General features: G+C 43.1%; 1 protein-coding gene and 1 long non-coding RNA gene across 3 annotated transcripts in view; one reads left to right on the top strand and one right to left on the bottom strand.

Annotated features, from left to right (window-relative positions):
• CHKA (choline kinase alpha) overlaps positions 1–17,574 on the bottom strand; it is a 50,856-nt gene that overhangs the window by 23,209 nt on the left and 10,073 nt on the right. The window lies entirely within an intron of this gene.
• On the top strand, positions 44–16,913 carry LOC142602077 (uncharacterized). Its single transcript, XR_012835744.1, has 3 exons — positions 44–2,656; positions 8,701–8,828; positions 13,700–16,913. It is a non-coding gene; the product is annotated as an uncharacterized LOC142602077 (long non-coding RNA).

Genomic DNA, 17,574 nt, shown 5'->3' with positions numbered 1-17,574 from the left:
GGGCCCGCTCGCCTCACGCTTTTTTTCCCCTGCCCTGATTGGCTCCCGGCCTTCGGCTCCAGACTGGAGAGGGGGTGGGGAGGGGGAGAAGTTGCGAGCGCGCGGAGCGCGCGCGTCTTCTCCTAGTTCCCAGAGCGCTTGGTGATTGGTGCGCGAAGGAGCACGAGGCGCTCGCTTGCGCCGTCGCAGCAGCTCCTGCGCGCGAGGGGCGGGCACGGAGCACGCCGATTGGCCGTTCCCGGGTTGTCCCGGTGACCGGCGCGCGCAGCTCGGGGATGGGGTGCGCAGCGCAAGGTGACCCCTCCCCCCTGCTCCCCACAGCGGTGGCGGCGCGGCCGTCGGACTCGGCCTCCTGCCCCCGGCCCGACCCGTTAGATCCCCTCGGTCCCCGCTTCCCCTTCCCGCCGGGCTCAGCCCTGTCCCCGCCGCCTCCGGGCGCCCCTCTGTGCCTGCCGTTCCCCCTCGGCCCGGCGGCAGCCGCTCAAGCCTGAGAAGGATTTAACAGGGGAGGTTCGGGCCACATCAGGGGCTTGAGCAGGGTGGGGAGTTGAGCTGCAGGTGAGCACTGAGGACATAGGGAGGGAGCTGGCTGGGGCAGGGCGTGGGTCACCTCAGGGCGTGCTGTGCGGTAGAGCTGCCTTCACTGCGTCTTTGGTTATACGGTGTTTAATTGAGCTGGTATTCCCTCAGGGCTGGCCGTGCCAAGGCTTCATAAGGTGCCGGTGTCACTCGTTCCCGTGACTTGCCACGAAAACGTGGGAAGTCTCTGTGCTGTACAAAGTGGATTACGGCAATCAATAATATGTTTATTTAAACTCTGCTTCTTATGGAAAATTACTGAGTTAGTTATTATGTGTGAGGACTGATTCATGCCTATATGGTAAACTGGTCTGTCTTGGATCAGGAGAAAAGCATACCTGAACAGAGAGGTAAGCTACAAAAAGAAAAATAATTTCCACATGCAGTGCTTCGAAGTTGCGTTTCTTTGTTAGTTTTGGCGGTGGAAAGACCTTCTCCCGTTACGGAAACATCAGTGACTGCCTTCCGGTCCTTCGAGGCACATGAGGAGTGTTGGAGTGGTGATGTCACAGCCAGCTGGAAGGCACTGCAGGTTTTCTGCAGCCAGAGGGGATGAGAGTGTTGCCTAGTATGTTATATTGCCTCATCATAAATGAGCAGTAAAGGAATAAATCACCTTTAAACTTTGAACTATCTTTGCACTTCCCTGATTTTTTTTCACCTTTGGCTGCTCTCCCTTCATGGTTTTTTACTGTAATGAGAAGCTTGTGGGCTCTCTTAATAATAGTTGCTGCTGTTGCGGAGATTGTTGTTAAAGCTGAGGTTTGCTGGGTTGCAAGGGACTTCCTGATATGCTCCTTCCCTCATCGCTCCCCAAACTGTTTCACTGCATGGGCTGCTCCCTTATTTTGTCTGCACACTTCACTTTGGCACTCCAGTGCTGGAAAACCCCGAAATAGCCCAGGCATTTTCTGAGAAGTGACAAGAAAGCTCCAGAACTGTCTTCAGAACTGCTTTGTGCTGGCAAAGCAGCTTCAGCACAACTGAAACTGTCATGGCTGAGGCATACCAGACTCTCTGTTTCAGAGGAAGAGTGATCTATGGGTTAGGGATGCCAAACTGGAACAGTAGAGACATGGATTCTCATTTCTCCCCTTTGTGCCTCAGATCTTCATTTATGAAATAAAATCCCTTAATCTGAGCACAGATTAGGGTGCCAGAGAGGGGTTATGCAGTGGCTGCTGGAGATGACAACACAGGGCTGCAGAGAAGGCCCTTTCTTTTGCAGGTCCCTGCTGAAGTATCCAACATCATCACTCATGTTGAATAGTTAAATATCAAAAAACAGTTTTACAGATGGAAAGTTCATTGTGCAACAAACACTGATGATGTCTCTACATGTGGGAAGAAGTGATGAAAATACCAGAACAACTTGCCTTTCAGACTGGCCCTTTTGTTTCCAAGTGCTTGAGCTTCACACTACTTTGTCATAGCATGAGTAACAGGACATTTTTTTTTTCCTAATTAGAGTTATTTGATTTTTTTCTAGATTGCTATTAGTGTGGGAAGAGAAGGCATAAAAGTCACAGAAAAAAAGGATGTCTTTTTCCTGTATAGAGAGAATTCTATCCACTTTTACTAGAGGAGAAAACTCCAACTTGTTGATAGTGGCAATTTCACCGATATTCATTCATACCAAGTCATAAGCTTTGCTTCAAAACCTCAAATAATCTTTTTTCAAAGCCTCAGATAATTTAGAAGAAGATAGGAAAATTATGGCTCTATTTGTTTTATATTCTTTTGATTACAACACATCCTTTCTTAGTGTCAGTCTAGCTTGTGTTTCAGTCCTGTAATGACTTGTTTTGATAAGTATCCTAGATTCATATGAAGCCCATACACCTATTTCCTTTAGACATTTGTTCTACTCATTACATAATTTATTATTTTAACACTTTATTAGTAGTTAGTAACTCATTGTAATTTATTGTTGAGTTTACAAAAAGGGTGTAACTCACTTGAAAACTGTTCAGAGTGTTTTACAACAAACTGTGTCTATCTTCTGGTGAGCCGCAAGTGTGTACGGTGCAATAAAGGCAAGAACAAAGCAGTAGAGGAACTCATGATAGAAATAAAGGTGAGTAATCATAAGGACTTGCAGGTTTAGTTGATATGAAGCCATATCGATATGTTACTTGCCAAAACTATTTTTATTTCATTATTCCCAGAAATTAAATGTTGGTTTGCATTGTTGATTAAGATGACTTTCATATTTAAATTGTGGGTAGTAGTTCTTTCAGCCATGTTATCCCACCATTGTGCATTTCAAATGTGGTTGATTTGAATGGGCAGGAAGCCATGTGGCAGCAGTGGTTTTAAAACTTGGTTTTATTGAAAGCCTAGGCAGCAATGCCAAAGAGGAGTGGTCTGAAGGCATGATGCAAAAACCAGTACAGTGTGTGGAAAGACAGACCTGGTTTCACTAAACATGAAAATAAATAATTTTCTGCTCTTACCCAAGAACTTCCCTGGTTTGGCTCAAAGCATGCAGGAGGAGCAACATATGAGAAATTTGTACTGCTCTTCATGCAGTATATTTTAAATGGATAAATCGAAGAGAGGTTCTCGAACTAAAGATACTAAGGTGGTACTTTTAGTAAGTTTTAAGTCCATATTCAAGTAAAACAATCAAAAAAACCCAAACCTATTTCTTCTACTTGTGTATGTGGGTTTTTTTCTGCCCCCAGGGAGGAATCTATTACACTTAGAAAATGCATATAGTCAAATTCAACAAAACTAAGGCTTCTGCTAACATCTGAATATATTGAAACCTAAAAGGCATCAGAAGAAAACTCAAAGGGAATTAAGTACTGAATTGTTGGCTCAAACGCTCTAAGACTGAACAGTTAAAATACTGGATTCAGACTTGAGAAACTTATGTTCTCAGCAGCAACTGACTCCTGTTTCCATTTCTTGTGCACTAGGTGCACCTTGTTAGGTAACAATGCAGTATCGTACCCAATGTGTAAGTCAGTCAACTGTCCATCTTCCTAAGTAATGGAAAAAGGCAAACATGTCTTCATGTTCCTGTTGTCAGATTTTACACCATAGCAACCAAGCTGCATTAGCACACTTCTTTTGTAGAGAGCAGACATGGGTTCTGTATCTATGTTCAATTTGTGATTCCATCTAATAGGTTAATCTACTGTAGCATCTCGTAAATGAGACCCATTAAGAGAATAATTCTTCAGCTGTCTGTATCCCCTGGATAACCTAGCCTTAAAGCCAATGAAGGAACTAATGGTGAGATAAATAGGGTTAGGGCACAGACAAAACACATAGTCACTACTTATGTGGTAAGCAAGGTATGATCTGGACTAAGATCCCTTCTTCTGGGGTGGGCAGAGGTTTGAGAGTTTGTATGATGTCTGCTGTCAGTATGGAGGGGGACAAAACTACTCGTCACAGAAATCTTCTTCCCCTCAGACAGTAAAAAACAACTTTTCCCTCAGCCCCATACCATGACCATGTTATCTATTACTTCAAGGGCTGAACAGAATATAATAGTCAGTGAGTCCACTACTTTGAAGTGAAGGAGACACTTCTTCACCAAGTCTTGATGGAAATTTCTACTTTTCACCGGTTCTGAATGCAGTCTTAATCACATATTCAATCAGGAGAGGGTATATGTCACTTTTCTATGACAGTATAACATGGACCATTTGTTAATTTATTAATCTGTGTGATTTACTAAAGCTTATTAGATTTTTCCCCAATTTTCTGTAATACCTGTATATCTGCAGCAAAGGGAATTGCAGTTGGATTCATGCATGATTTTATTCATCCCAATTGCACTGGTGCAGCAGAAATTGCTTATTGATCACAAAAGAGCTAAGTCTAGAATTCTGACTCATTAAGCACTTTAAATTCTTTTTCACAAGTCTTTCTTGCTATTATACCAAGCAGCAGCAGATTTTACTGGCAAGATCAAATGCCAGCTAAGGCTGGAACTGCCACATGGCATAGAGAGAATGACACTTTTGCAGAAGGATGCAGATACTTATTTCAACTGTAAAGCTTGCAGACTTCTTAATAGCAGTTGTTGATAAACATTCTTTATAGACCAGTAGCAGGTTGCTGTTGAGGTTTTGAATCCCATTTCTGAAACTAGGCTGACACTGGAGACTTTGACATGGGAACTGTGCGGTCATTGCACTGTGTGGGTGAGAGTTCAGGGCTGTCCTTGAGTCCCTAGCTTCTTGGCTTACCTCAGCGAACTGTTCACAGGGAAGCATTTGGTGATAGCAAAATACTCTCAGCCTAGTTCTGTGTTCAAGTTGCACTTGGAGCAGGGAGCCTGCTTTCATTTTTTGACTTCTTGGTTCTACATTTGGTAAGACCCTTGATGAATTTTAAACAAATATTAAGGCTGCTGTTTCTTATTCCCTGCATCAACAGACAAAAAACCACTACTCTGAAAGCTAGGGACTATGAAGGTTTGAAGTTGTGTCAGCCACCTAGGCAAGATGCAGCTGCAAGAGAGGCTGCACAGCTGTCCCCCCCTCCCTCTTCTTCAGTGATAGGAAGGGTAGTGGGATCATGGCAGACAATGTTCTAGATCCATGTCTCCAGCAACAATACTGCATGGAAAATTAAACAATAAGCAGCCTAGGGAGAATAGGGGAGTGGAGTATTTCACCCAAAGCCCCCTTTGCTCGTCCCTTATCAAGAGAATTTGCAATGTCTTCTGTGCTTTGACCCTAAGAGAGAGAAAACAATATCAGGACTAAATTTGAGATGATCATAGGTTGCTTTATTTTCCTTCTGTGCTTGTTTAGTTTCTAGCACAAATTACTACCAAAAAAACAAGGTGCAATTTTGGCCCCTGAAATATACCTGCCAGAGCACACAGGGTTAACAAGGGCTAAAGGTGAGGGATTTACCCTAGGCACTGACTTGGTATTGATATGTCTCCTGTGAATGCAAAGGAAGTGTTACACCAGAAAGCAGCCCTACTGAAAGGATAATATGGTCATTCATTTGCTATGTTGGTCTAAGATAACCATAAAGACCTAGAGCTTGTACAGTGCCAGGTACTCCAAGGAGTATGCTAAGATAACATTACCTGGCTCAAGTCCCAGAGAATGACTTTTCTTGGAGTCAGATTGACCAAGCCGTTATTATAAGTTACTTAATTTCTTACTCTGTACCAATTTCATCTCATTGAAGAAACCCAGCTGGGGAACTTTCTCAGGACCTCAGATTTAAAAATCCATTAGGAATTAGCTATTATCTTATTTCTTTTAAAAACTCCAGCTTTGAAACTCCTGGTGGTATGGGGTACTGCAACCCACAGAACAATACACCATAAGGTATCACTTTTAATACAGTCCCAGTTTAGTAATATCTCCCATGAGTTCAGGAACTTCAACATCTGTTTTTCTTTTGGACGAGCATCAAAGTCTTCTGCGACCCTATCACAGCTCCCCCCGATTCCCAGCAGAGTTCAAGAGTGCAGCCATGCAGCCTTTGTCAAATGAGATTCTTGAAGCAACCTCCTCTCCCAGCCTGGGGACTGCCCAGAAATCCCCTCGCAAGGGAGTCCTCCCAAGCTATGCTCAAAGAAGAAAACAGTTGCTATAGTAACCAGTTCTCTGCCTGCACTGAATTGGCTCTTTCTTCCCTCCCCATTGATCTTCTCTGGTTTTATTAGTTCTGGGTGAGAAGCAGCTCAAACAGCTCAGTTCTGTAAGCTGGAGGAGCGTGTGGAAGGCACTGGGGGGTCCTTACCCATCAGGTAGTCCTTGCTTGCTTTGCCTGCTGGAGGATGTCCTGTGTGAGGGTTGCCACCACTGCTGTTTTGTAACAGAGCCACCCAAGCCACAGAGGAACAGGCTCTTTGCTTCCCCTTCTTGCCCTTCCGCCATTTGCAGCAGAGCCCTGCTTCTATCTTGTTTGAGAGTGGACCTGCCACTGGTCCTTAGGCTCACTTGCACATACTTTGCAGCCTCACTGGGATAGATTTCAGCCTGCTGGTGGAAAAAGAAACTGGATACAGTCTCTTTTCTGTGATAGCACGTTTTGCAAGTCTTCCTAGGGTTAAAAGTGACCACAAATCACTGCAAATACTCAGAAAGTTCTAAACTGTGCTAAATTGCATCTTTTCCTATATGTCTACTGTGGCCAGGCCTTGGACTAATAGTTTTCTGCATTATGAATGATTGTGGAAGCATATAGCTGGGAACCAAAGAAACCTGTAAGCAAGAACATGACAGAGCCACCTCTAGTTGTTTCAAGTGTGCAACACAGGCAAATCACCTGCACAGGCTGGGGTATGTTCCCCTGACAGCAAGTGGACTAGCATGAGGTGTGTATGATGTGGTGACTAGGGAGGGTTTAAAAAAGGCACACAATTAATTACAATGGACGTAATAATGGTCACTAATAAAAGGCTGCAGAGAATCATGTAGGGCAGAGCTGGTAATGCGCTATAACAAGGCATCAGGCATTGTCATTGCTTGTGTTAAATGCTCAGAGACTGTATGCTGCAAAGAATCTGAGAGCATTCACTGAACACTTGCATGGACAGAGCAGGAGCAAAGCCAATTAGAAGACTTGTGTCTTATGTTCGTGTAGCTGCCATTAACATGATAGTAAATGCTCTATATTTAAATACAACACAATAAAAAGATCCAAGAGCACACCCACATCAATATGTTGCTTGAACAACAGCCAGTAGGAAAATAAAAACGTGTGCATTTCTAAAACATTTTAAAATCTATTATTGACCAAAATAATGAGGTAGAACACAGACTTATCTTAAAATTACTTAGACTTCTAAAATATCTTCTTTTTTCCTTCTCTTTTGCTCATTATGCAACAATTTGCTAAACTAAGCGTGCATAGCAATGGACTAGTACCAAGCTGAAATAACTGATTTGTGATGGAAGTTGCAACTCCAGTACTGCTGGTTATTCAAGCATGCTGCAGGTTTTTTCCTATGTTAGGCTGTAAAAGGGTGGCTTCCAGACACTATAATTTCAACTCGGGTACTGATTGTACTTAAGTAATTGGCATAGTTTTTATGACATCCTGGCAGAATTTATCATTTAAGCCAAAGAATGGTTTCTACCTGGTTATTTCCTTGTGGGCTGTTAAACCTCTATCATGGGCACAGAGTAAGGAGGTGGCAGAGAGAAGTTTCCGAATCTTTGGGGAGCCAAGCCTGCAGCAATGGCAGCGATGGGACTCTGCTGGCAGAGCCTGAAGCAAGGTACATGTTCAAGGCAACAGCTTCAGTGATCCACCTCACTCAGACACATTTTTCCTTCTCTGTGATAACAACTAGCAGCCCAAGGTTGAAGAAAGGTCATCAAGTTAGAAAATGTTTCCAAACATGCAGCAGTATGATTATTCATGGCGAACTCCCAGCCAAAGAAGTGGTCACTTGACTTAAGCATATACATGCTGAAGGATGTATATGCTTAAGACAGGATCAGCAAAACAAAGAAGTTAAAGCATTTCAGGGACCTGGCTGTGTTCTTTTACACACACGCACGCACGCGCGCGCACACACACACACTTTCAAATGTTCTAGCCTGAAACCTAGAAAACAATAGGTCTTGTCTGTTTTACACAGACACTGAGGATTTCTTAGCCCGCCCAAAGAGTTTAACTCATCATTTCCATTTATAGGAGAAAACACATCACTCTGTTTCCTGTGCTGATTTATTTTATTTTTAAAAAACCCAAAACAACAAACCCCCCCCCTCTTCCACAAGATCAAATAACATTTGCAAAGTCAGTCCTTTGCCCTAGTGTCTTTGACTAACAACATCTGGTTATTGTACAGGTCTTAGAGTTTTCAACAATCTTTTTATTGCTATATTGGCATAAAATGAGTGGAGTGGATTTTTCTGTGAAACACTCCACATCATCTAGACAAACGGCCTTCATTCAGAAACAATCACTGATAATGCCCAGGAGGTAAGGGTAACTTTATATACAGCCAAAGAGATTTTGTGATATACCTAAACTTGAAAGCTGCAGACTGCTTTTGACCTCAGAATGAAGCTCACTGTGAATTGTTACCAGAATAGTGTTGCACATGATAGACGGTTTTTTACTGTGGTATTTTGTAATTAACTAATATATTCCTACTTTGTTTCCATTTTGACACAGAGGAGTAACACAATTATTTGTGACAACTAGAAAATGGTCACCAAGCTATTAATCCACATTAGAAACTCTCTGAAACCAGAATGAAATGCGTTGCCTCTTCAACCAGAGCATGTTGTACTCCATTACAGGTATTTATTAGATTTATGAATTAAATACAATATGATATCACAAATGTCTCCTTTCTGATCTGATGATAACTTGCGCCAACTGAACTTACAAATCTGCTTTGTTATGTATTAACCAGTCATCTGAGAATCCGATTGAGTAACACAGCAGTTGTTGCAATACCAAGACTCCCATATGAATCATGCCTGAGTCCTAAGTAAATATTGGTTCAAATATTGATTCACATGAGAGATATGACTGCAATTTAAGAGGTTACAGGTGCCGGCTGAACTACTTTAGAGAGGACCACTCCCTCAGTGTTCATTTGAGATTCACATCAAAGTGCTCATTTCACTTTGAATTCATGGCAACAGAGCATTTCCCTTCACTTTGATACTGACACTTTCTATATCAGAACCTATTTTTGATTGTCTAAAATCAAAGCTATCACATTGTGTATAAGTACTAAGTTATTCAGTTATTTGCATTCTGGATAGACATAACATCTGGGAAGAGGGCACTGAGACATAGGAAGTTATTTTTTATGAGGCACTGAAAGCAGGAGGAGAGGGGGACACACAGCCATAGATATATAGAGATGCTATAACAACTGCTACCCAAAAATCCAGAAGAAGGAATTTGAAGTGAAGGAAACATCCAATGACAAAATGAAAAGTTATATTCCATACTTTGGAAAATAGAAGGAGTCTCTCATCAGCTGCAGGAAGCTCAAGGGAAAAGGAATGCCCCATGCCATTTGTTTTTAGATTAACAAAAGGTATTGTGAGCCACATCTACACTAGCAATCTGCTCTTCTTTTGCAATACAGGTATCTCCTTTGCTTAGCCTTGAATCCCAATTGTTCTTCTGAGTAGCAGGATCCTTCTGGATACATTTCATAGTTACAGATCTAAACAAGAATGAGTTTCCCCAGAGTCTCCTGGGCACTTCTGTCTTAGCAAGTCCTAAGCCAGCAACTAGAGAAAAGAGCGCATATGCTCCATTCCAACCAGTCTGAATAAGTGGACTGTGAATAACACAAGCCGGCTGCTCTAAATCCCCAAGTCTTGTGGATATTCACTTTTAAGAGTAATAATTGCAATAAGCAGTTGCTAAGAGAAAAGTTTACATCACAGAAATAAAGTTCCTGTTTTGAGCAATTTAAGGTAAGTACGTTTACATCAATAGAGCTCAACCTTTTAAATGTAGGAAGCCTGGCATATCTTTATCTCTTAGATTAGCTCACTGCTTTTATTTTTTAAAGGCATAGAAAATAAATCCATGCATTACCTTAGCTTTCAGAGTAACACTGTTTTCTTAATAATATATATATAACAGCGGTTGGAATCAAAGCTTAGAGCATCACACCACATGAGACATGACATAAATCATAAAAGTTTCAAAGTAAATAACCAATACCTACCTAGTCACTGAATTCAGAGTAAGTAGAATTAAAGAATATCCTGAGCTGGAAGGGACCCACAAGGATCATCGAGTCCAACTTCTGACTGCACACAGGGCAACCTAAAAGTTAAACTGTGTATCTAAGAGCATTGTCCAAATGCTTCTTGAACACTGACAGGCTTGGTGCCATGACCACTTCCCTGGGGAGCTTGTTCCAGTGCTTGACCACCCCCTCAGTGAAGAACTTTTGCTTAATATCTGATTAGCCCAACAAAATATTCTCCAAGTGACACCTTTACTATCATATGCTTTCCACAATCCCATAGCACATGCAGAAAATTACTGTTCTTTGAACTGCTCTCTGCACTGACTCTTCTTGCCATGGACAAATCCCATGCGGGCACAACTGAATACTTTTGGCCTGCAGTATCTGTGGTTGAACCTCCTTATGCTCTATGGAATGAAGGACAGAGCAAATTCAGCTATCTCTCCATTCCTTCTAATTGCCAATAGCTGTGAGACAAAATCCCCACTTGTATCATTCCTCAGCACATTGTGCAATTTTAAACCCTTTCCTTAAATATGTAGTTAGCTAGCATATTGCTCCGAATTGTGCAAGAAATTCTTTTGTTCACTGGCTGACAAACTAGTTAGTGTTAAGGACCTTTTTGCTATTGCAGTCTAGCTGCTGCAGCTGAAACAAACTTCTGTCGGTTCCCAACTGGTCTCCAGCTGTATTTTTTTGCCCTACGGAAGCCACCTTATCTGCCACAGGAATTCAGTTTGCCAGTCCTCTTCAAAATAAGCCTCCTTTTTGGGACAGGATTTGGCCAGATGGAGATCTGCCTCAGCTTCTCTGCAGGCTCTGACATGGGCCTGGCAAATCTACCCACCCTGAAAGAGCATAGGACCTCCAGCAGCATATGGGACCTCTTTGATGTGACTTCCAGTGGGACGTCAGGGATCTTAGCTATGCACCTCACCAAAGTATGGCATACCTCACAGCCAGTCATCAGATAATGCACACAGTGATTCATTGCTCCATCTGGGCAGGAGGATGAGAGCGGCCACAGTACTCGTTCCTCCACATATTACTGTGGGATCTGCACCCCAGCTGCCTGGGAAAGCTTGTGCTGCCATTTGGAGAAATGCCAGCAGCAAATTCAGTGGCAGCAAACATCAGCTTGGGGAACCAGAGCTGTATGGTACCCAGCAGGACGACAGCTGTATCAGACATATGCTGAAACAACTAATTTAGGAACTAGCTTCAAGAAGTGCTGCTCTGGACCCAATGTGCACCTTTCCTGCTCAGAAAAAAGATCTCCTCAGCCACTTTGCAGCGGAGCAGAGAAAGTATTGTAAGCAAGGTGCGGTCAACTATTGTGTAATTTCCTCTCAGCCCTTCTCTTTTGTTGGGTTCAGGGAAAGGGGGCACTTTTGTACCGGTGTTGCAGCCTTTACTATATTTAGAGGATTTTTCTCCCAGCTTCTAAACAATAAGAGTTACAATGTGTGCTTTCTGGGCATGCTTGAGATGGAAAAGTATCAAAATATATCTCTATCTCAGCAATTGGCTCTGCTGCAAGAAATAATTCTGGCTCATCCATCATGTAAACCAAAAATTGTGATTACAGGCCTCCACATTAACAGAAAAAAATCCAACTTAAATCTGACTCCAAGCACAGTATATGTAAAATTACTTTCACTCTGAGGTCTTCAGGAGACTGTCTTACAAAGCATTGAAACAAGAATATGCTCTTCCAAGTACAAGTAGTTAATTTGTTTTCTTACTCCTGTATTGTAGATTTTGCCAGACATTGTTTTGCAAGGCTCTGAAACCAATGTTTCTGCCAGCAAGGAGCTAGTGGATAAGAAATCTTTTCCTTGTGGAAAAACTTCATAAGAGGTTTCCTTCTTTGACTTGTGCCTGCTAAAGCTATGGCTGCCAAGGCTATTGCTAAAAAAAAAAAGGTTTTGATTCAAGGATGGGTAACTTCCCTAGCACACTGACAGTGTGCAGGATCTTGGTAAGATGCTCCCCATACAGATGTTCTGAAGCGTGCAGCTATCCTCTTGTCTTGTGACTTACCATTTCCCTCCTGGAGCTCCACTGTCAAGGACCTGACAGAAAAAAACCACAGCCACGTAGCATGTCAACAGAAGACAGAGACAAGCCATCTCTTCCTTGTCATCAGCCTGTTTGGCTTGGGACTTTGTGTGTTTGTCCTTAGAGGACATCAGTGTCCCCGTACCTGCCTGGCAGCTGGTGTTCCCTGGCACAGCTCCAGCAGTCCTGATATCCTGAGGCGGTGGGAGGCAGGCTCAGCAGTGATGGCCCTGGCCTGGGTCAGCCCATTCTGGCACTTGTGCATGACCGGTCTGTCAGTGCAGCCCGAGGGACACTGCCAATGCCACCTCTTACTGCCCTTCAAAATCCCTCCTCGTGGCTGCACAGCTAACTGCTGCTCAGTTAAAGTTCAAACAAAGTTTGTAGCTAATAAAACAACCCTGCTCCCTTCCAGCACTGAATTAGAATGACTTCAAAACAAATAGAGTGACCTCAAAAAACAAAAATAGAAGTGCTATTCAATCACCACCTGCCTTCCTAGAAAATCCTATTTCCATCATTTGCATCTACTGGCAAGCCCTACAGGGGCTTTCTATCAGTGTCCTAAGGCTACATAGTCCATCAACCTAGTCCTGAAATGGATGACTTGCTGTCTGCAGTGTTTTGTCCCCCATATTGAAGTCTATGGTGATCTGTTATGCTTATTTTTCCCTATTCATAGAATCATAGAATCATTTAGGTTGCACAAGACCTTTAAGATCATCAAGTCCAAACATTAACCTAGCACTGCCAAGTCCACCACTAAACCATGTCCCTAAGCACCACATCTACATGTCTTTTAAATACCTCCAGGGATGGTGACTCAACCACTTCCCTGGGCAGCCTGTTCCAGTGATTGACAACCCTTCTGGTGAAGAAATTTTTCTTAATATCCAGTCTAAACCTCCCCTGGCGCAACTTGAGGTTGTTTCCTCTAATCTTATCACTTGTTACCTGGGAGAAGAGACCAACACCCACCTGGCTACAACCTCCTTTCAGGTAGCTGTAGAGAGCGACAAGGACTCCCCTCAGCATCCTTTTCTCCTGGCTAAACAACCCCAGTTCTCCCAGCCGCTCCTTGTAGGACTTGTGCTCTAGACCCTTCACCAGCTTCGTTGTCCTCCTCTGGACATGCTCCAGCACCTCAGTGTCCTTCTTGTAGTGAGGGGCCCAAAACTGAACACAATAGTCAAGGTGCGGTCTCACCAGTGCCAAGTACAGGGGCACAATCACTTCCCTAGTCCTGCTGGCCACACTATTTCTGATACAAGCCAGGGTGCTGTTGGCCTTCTTGGCCACCTCGGCACACTGCCCCAAAAACCTATCCATCTCTGTGTAAACTTGGTAGAGTCACAACCTTAACAGGACTTTCTTTTCTTTTAGGTTACAGTCTTCCTGTGCTCCACAGGGCAGAACAACTCGGGTCCCAGGATCTCCTCCAAGATTTTATTAGACCAGGGGTGGCTCAGCCCAAACTATTGTGTACAGTCGACAGCACCAAGGGCAAGGTTCAATTACCCCTGAAAAATCTTCAAACAAGCACCAATTTCTTTCCTTTGGATATTAAAGGAACACAGACCACGCAGCTTGGGTGTACACATCTACTTTGCAGGTGTCTAGAATGAAGATGAAAACCATCCAAAGTGACTCTGAATTCTGTCTGAATAGGATTTACCTCCTGATTATTTTCCCACTGTTCATACAAATGAAGGGAAAGCTAAGCCTTGCACTGTCACCATGCCAGGAGCATGCTCTTTTTTCCAGTAGGAGGGCCAGATTTTCTTTTGCTTTGTAACCTTTGTAGCAGGCTCTCTTTCCTTAAAAGCATGCCATAAACAAATGAGATTAGATCCACCTAAGTTCAGTATAGTCCTCAACAGCTTGGGTGAGACAGTCTCTGTTATTTCCTTAAAGAGCAACTGCACTCCAGAAAGATGCAAGATGCCCAGACAAGAATCAGTCCACGTGTTTTTGCAGTTCTGGCCCTTACCGGGGCTTTTTGGTCAGACACACGTCCTTTCTCTTCTTTGGTTTCAAACTTGGCAATTTGTTTGTGATAGAGCCCTTTTGAAAAGACAGAAGACTCATGCACACACAGAGGAAGAAGAGGTAGCAACTGCTAGAGGCAGATACAAGCAGCTGTAAAAAAACTACAATGTTTTAATAACAAAAGCAAGATAGGAGAGAAGAGACGTATTGCTGATTCTCGCTGGGTGGGCGGGAGAGCGTCAGCCTGCTGGGAAGAGCGCAGCAGGCTTGTTCTTAGACAGTGGCCAAGGTTGGGTAGACCAGTTTGTTTGGGGTGGGATGAAGGTCTCTGTGTTCCCTTGTCTCCTCAGGAAAGATCTAGAGAAGTATCAGAGCATTAGCACGAAGATTAAGCACACGTGCTGCAAAGGCAGAAGGGATGATATTTTCTGGTTTAGCCTAGCTGTTGCTTTTGGCTGATAAGCAGTAAAAATAAAGTTTTACTGTTATTACCACATTTGAGAGATCAGTGTGAAGGACAACCCTGCCACCAGGCAGAGAGTAACACAGTGGAGAATCTAAAAGCTCCCTCCTATCCTTTTCTTTTAGACTGTGCTAAAATGATAACACTTGCCTTATCTGCAAACTAACAATAGCTCTGCAGCAGCACAGGAAAGTTAAACAAGCCTTAAGTCAAGGGGATGTAGCCATTACCCCTGTGCACTGACTAAAGCTATAGATCACATACTCTTCTAGGGAAAAAAAACTGCAAAAGGAATGGGTTTTGAGGTGTTACTGACCTGAACTACAGTCCTGTGGTCCATCATGTTCCACCTACAAATATCTCCCCCAGGTCCTTATCACAGGGTAGCAAAATCACAGATTTGGAGTTTTTTGCCTTTAAATCAGAATGTAGCTCCCATCGATAGCAAATAACACTTTCACAGTGGATTTCATCCACGTAACAACAAAAACCCTGACATCAAGCCAATCATCAATAGACAGGCACCACTACACGGTGACTGAACTAACGTGCCCCCAGGAGCTATACTGCTACAGAAGGGTTTGTTGTGTATGGCAGAGAAGGGAAGAGGTAAACTGGGAAATTTCTGCTCTTTTCTCTGTGTTCACAGTCAGGCAGTTTGCAGATGATTGGTAAATTCACTTAAAGCATTTTTAAAGGAAAGAAATGTCATTTGGAGCATGTAGTTTCCTTGCTAGGGCTGCATTAATTCATAACTCTGTTGCACTGCATCATGCTAAGCTGAATAGGATTCCTCTGTTTCTAGAAAGTTTTTGTGCTACTACTTACTGAAATCCCAGACAATATACTTTGTACGGAGCACACAGTACTTGTATGATTCTCCTCCCATGCTACATCAATTTAATTGAATTATTAAAGACTTCTGGCCAGGGCTTTTTTATTCCAAGATGTATTTTTTTAACGTTCTTAGCTTTTCTTTCAGAAAGGTGTGTTCTTCCACACCCACCCTTTGGCCTTGAGAAGGCGAGTCCCTGAGCAAACTAATATGATGCTCTGTTTGTTTTAGTAATTCTTACCCAAGGTCTTTATCTTAGAATCCTGTTTGTGCAGCTTTGGACAAGATTCAGTACTTGGTGGGGGAGGGTGGGTGGGAAGGATTTCTTAGTGCCTTTAGTATTTAATATGTTATCTTACCTGTGACTGTTAAGTAGATGATTTACAAACTTGTTGACACTGAGATGGTGTGAATCCCTGCCCCTTACAGTGGGTGTAAGCACGACTTGACAGAGCAACTGTGGAAGAGGTAAGGGCTATGGAGAACTACAGTTTCTGGACCATGCACAAAGTGCGCAGGAAACCTTAGAAGAAAACACTGCGGTGGATAGCCCACTGCAAGTCCTTCCATCTGCTTCTGGCTGGTTTGTTCATGACAGCAACACACTAAAATCACATCCATCTTCTCTTGCAGTGGCAGCTGGAAATTCACAGCTTGCAGTGCTAGTCCACATCATAGCAAATTTGCTAATTAGAGCGGTGGATCTGAGAGTCCATGACTGAACAAGAGCCGCTTGCCAAGGCCAGGCTGCTGCAGCTTGAGCAGTATTAGTTGCTACTGTGTGAGCTCAGCAGCACAGCGCAGGAATGCCTGGAATGCTTCAGCCAGCAGGTACTTCAGAGATCCCACTCTAGGAAATGTCTGCACTTCTCATAGGAATAGTCCGCCTGCCCATTGCCTCTCTGCAACAGCAACAATGGCCTCCTGCTTCTCCCCTCCAAGCCGCACACAAATCAAAATCTCTGCAGCTCCAGTCTTATCCCCAGCTCCCATTTCTGAGGCAAAATCATCATGGAAAATGGAAATTCCACAAATCAGCAACATACCGGTGCCTTTCCAAATATGCTGTGGGTCTGGATACAGCCTTGGAAGGTAGGCTGCTTTTAGAGGATGGTCTCCACAGCAGTGAGGCCAAACATCTGCAGCTCGTCAATTCAACAGCTTCCAACAGCCAGGAAAAGAAGTCAGTGATCTGCCTGTTTGAGACAGGTGGAGCTACCACAGTTTTAAAGATGACCATCTCTACCTTTGTAATAATCTTCCCTATGCTGTCCTTATCTTCCTCCACTTCTCCAACACTGAAACACCTTGGAGACATTACGACTAAAATTTTCTGACAAGTTCTTTTCTGATTTTCCATGTCTTTTAAACTTCCCACCTCTGCAAAACAATGCTTGATAAAAGAAGGATGTCCCTACCACAGTAACCACCAAACCTGCACTCACTACCAGTACCACCACGAACAGCAAGGATTTGCACTCCGGTGTCCAGGGCTATTCTGGGAAAGAAGGAGATACAGTATGGAGCCCTTTTTAATATTATATCCTAAAGACATATAGTTTCCTCAGAAAACACCTCCTTGCAAGATTCCCAAACTGTTCTAAGTGTGAAATACCTCTGTCCATGAAATTAATTATTATCACTTCTGGACAAATAAAATTACTGGCAAGAAACATCTTTTGCTCACTTATAATTGGTTATGAAACATCACTTCTGGAAGGAAAGATTATAAATCACTGTAGCTGGCACTAAAATTGACATAACGTGTAGATGCGTCAGTTTGGGGGGGATATAAAAGCAGGGGTAGTTGTCAACTCAGCAGTGGAAACCTCTGGAAACACACCAGTCAATAACATCTCTTTTCTTGTCTCCAAGTTCACTTGTGTCACTTAAGAAAAGATGCCATCAATCAAACCAAACACTTGCAAGTTCTGGAAGAGTTTTTATACCCACTGTTCACCCCATTCATGA

This window comes from Balearica regulorum, chromosome 5 (genome assembly GCF_011004875.1).
Source record: "Balearica regulorum gibbericeps isolate bBalReg1 chromosome 5, bBalReg1.pri, whole genome shotgun sequence".
Lineage (NCBI taxonomy): Eukaryota > Metazoa > Chordata > Aves > Gruiformes > Gruidae > Balearica > Balearica regulorum.
This window is presented reverse-complemented; position numbering and strand designations above follow the sequence as displayed.